We start from the raw sequence: 3,516 nt of genomic DNA on the forward strand, positions 1-3,516 counted from the left end.
TATCTGACGTCAAAGGATAATTCCTTCATCCATTTATATTTATATATATACGACACATCAAAGACATTTTTAATTATTTATTACAACCATTTCGTAACTATCCCGATATATTCTTAAAAAATTCGACACTATGATCTTCTGAAATCTAATACAGGAATCCTTACAAAGCTTTCAAATAGATATCAACAAATGTTATGAATTACCTGAAATGTAAAATTATATACTACACACGCCCTCATACAAGTACTCCACAAATTTATGATTGCGTAAATAGACACACATACACTACACTACATGAATATTCATATATGTATATGTGTGTGTGTGTGTGTTCACGGACGCACCCATACACCCTACCACACTAGTGTAAATGCTTAAATATAGATATGCAGACAATTAACTGGTTCCAAATTTTTGACTCAAGACCACCAGGCTGGTCGCGGTGGCGTGGGGTTAGCTAAGTCGATTACATTGACCCCAGTGCACATTCGGAACTTATTTTATCGACTCCGAAAGGATGAAAAGCAAAGTTGATCTCGGTGGAATTTGAGCTCAGAGCGTAAAGACAGACCAAATGTTGTTAATCATTTTGCCCGGCGGGCTAACGATTCTGCCTGTTCGCCACCTTTTGCAGACAAACCAATATCTATCTATCTATCTATCTATCTATCTATCTATCTATCTATCTATCTATCTATCTATCTATCTATCTATCTATCTATCTATCTATCTGTCTGTCTGTCTGTCTGTCTATCCACTTGCACTAATGTACTTATACACTGATCGACGCTGGACTGACTTAGACTACCGAAAGTGTTTCTCTTGTATTGTATAGGAATACCGTAAATCCTCGAGTATAATCCGCATTTCCCCCCGAAATTTAAAGGTCAAAATCCCTAGTGCGTACTATATACGAGGTTAAAAATGAAATGTCTGAGTCTCTATATGCTGTCCGGCAATGTTTATTCAGACACATTTTGTGATGTCAAGCTAAGCCTGAAAGCAATGAAGTCATAAAAGAATCATCCATAACTTGCAGTAAGCAACGTTTATTAAAATAAAAGTATTCAGAACACAGAATAACATGTAACAAAGACAATTTACAAACATATTTACATTCCCATATAACAGTTAAGAACATCACCATTATTGTATTACGCATGCCCGGAAGTGTTTGTTAGACTAGGTGCTGCTGGCTTAATTACGCACGACTGAAATTAGAGAAGGGGTGAGTATTATACACAAGGTTTAGGCTTTTCAGAGGTACATCCCCCTAAAAATCCCCTGCGTATTATACTCAAGGGCGCACTATACTCAAGAATTTACGGTACTTTAAGACAATGAAGAAAAGGGAGCAACGAATAAAACGTTAAAAATGATGTTATTTATTTTTGTCTTATATAATAAATATGTAGTGAGTGTGTGTATGTACATTTACGGCAAAGTAACCATTTGTATTATTATACAAAACATAATAATTTACAAAACATGTTAATGTCGACATTCTTTTAAAATTCTTCGACAAATAATCTCCAATGTCAATGACAGTTCATAAAAAAAAAGCTCCATCCTACTGTGCGAAATGAAAGTCGACGTGCAATCGAGACAGACAGTATGGAATTGAGTCTGACGATAACAAATCTGAGATTGACGTTGACATGGGTGAGGTTATTAAAACGAATTTGTGGAAGAAATTTGAAGGAGAAACCGTGTATTTCTTTCGCTAGTTTATTCTTTTTCTCTTCCCTCCCCATCTCTTTTTACATTCATACATACGCAGATGGCCATATATTTAGATATGCTTATGTCACAAATTTACCATAACTTAGTATCTAGCTCAAGTTTAATCCAATAATGCTAATGCCACCAAAATCCTATTGTACTGTAGCTAGTAACCCAATAAGAAAATTTTAAAATATTCCATCTTGATCCAATTGAATATAAAACCCTAAGACGAAATAAACTTAAGTGTGTATACGTGTGAGAACGACGTGGCTGTGTGGTAAGAAGCTTGGTTCCCAACCACATGGTCCCGGGTTCAATCCCACTGTGTGGCACCTTGGGCAAGTGTCTTTTATTATAGCCTCGGGCCAACCAACCAATGCCTTGTGAGTGGATTTGGTAGACGGAAACTGATAGAAACCCGTCATATATATATATATATATATATATATATATATATATATATATATATATATGTATATGTATGTATGTATATATGTATGTATGTATGTATGTATGTATGTATGTATGTATGTATATGTGTCGTTGTGTCTGTGTTTACGTCCCCGTAACGTAACCGTTCAGCAAAAGAGACCGATAGAATAAGCACACGGCTTAAAAAATAAGTCATGGGGTCGATTCTTCGACTAAAACCCCGCGAGAAGGGGCTTCAGCATGGCTGTAGTCAAATGACTCAAACAAATAAAAGAAAAAAACAATATAATATATATTATGGCGCTGGAGTGGCTGTGTGGTAAGTAGCTAGCTTACCAACTGCATGGTTCTGGGTTCAGTCCCACTGCGCGGCACCTTGGGCAAATATTTTCTACTATAGCCTCGGGCCGACCAAAGCCGTGTGAGTGGATTTGGTAGAGGGAAACTGGAAGAAACCCATCATATACATATACGTGTGTGCTTCTGTATGTATATGTTTGTGTATCTGTGTTTTTTCCCCTACCATCGCTTGACAACTGATGCTGGTGTATTTACGTCCCCGTAACTTAGCGGTTCGGAAAAAAAGACCAATAGAATAAGTACTAAGCTTACAAAGAATAAGTCCTGGGGTCGATTTGTTCGACTAAAGGCGGTGCTCCAGCATGACCACAGTCAAATGACTGAAACAAATAAAAGAATATATATATATATATAGTTAATCCAAACAAGGAAGCACACAAAAAAAACACAACGCAAGGACTTGGAACAAATATAGTATTATTGGACGCTCAGTAAAGAAGGAAAGAAGGGGGGTTCAACGTTTCGAGCGGAGCTCTTGGTCGGAAACATAGGAGAAGGAAAGATCCAGAGAAGAGAAGACAGAGGGAAAAAATCGCCAACGATACACACGCGGTCACATTTTGAATATATATATATATACATACATGCATATGTTTTGCTTCAGCAATACATGTGTACTAAAATTTGGAGGGATATAGAATAGTTTAGCATGACCCTTGCGCAAGGGTGACATGCAAATACGTGAAGCGTTCCATATTTTTGACTTTGTGAATATTTTATCTCATCAATCATAAATATTTATCATTCAAAATTTAACAAAGAAATATAAATAATGCGGAAAAGAAAGGCATAGTCAGTCATTGGTTGACATAGTTTATTAAGGATTTCTTCTCCTTTCCAATTTTAGCCGCTTGAAATATTTCGTTGAGTGACATCCCGCAGTCTGCACGCATCATACGGTAGTAAATCATTCTTGGTAATTTCCTCTTTCACTTTTCCCCTTGTAGGGTGTTAAGCAGCAGGCGTGTTGCATTTGGTCACCAATCTATCTCAGCCGGC

General features: G+C 36.9%; 1 non-coding gene across 1 annotated transcript; it reads left to right on the forward strand.

Moving 5' to 3' along the window:
* Nucleotides 1–3,107: 3,107 nt before the first annotated feature.
* On the forward strand, nucleotides 3,108–3,218 carry LOC115212469. The gene has a single exon (XR_003881745.1). It is a non-coding gene; the product is annotated as a U6 spliceosomal RNA (small nuclear RNA).
* Nucleotides 3,219–3,516: the final 298 nt, after the last annotated feature.

The sequence above is a fragment of the Octopus sinensis genome, linkage group LG5, assembly GCF_006345805.1.
Source record: "Octopus sinensis linkage group LG5, ASM634580v1, whole genome shotgun sequence".
Classification (NCBI taxonomy): domain Eukaryota; kingdom Metazoa; phylum Mollusca; class Cephalopoda; order Octopoda; family Octopodidae; genus Octopus; species Octopus sinensis.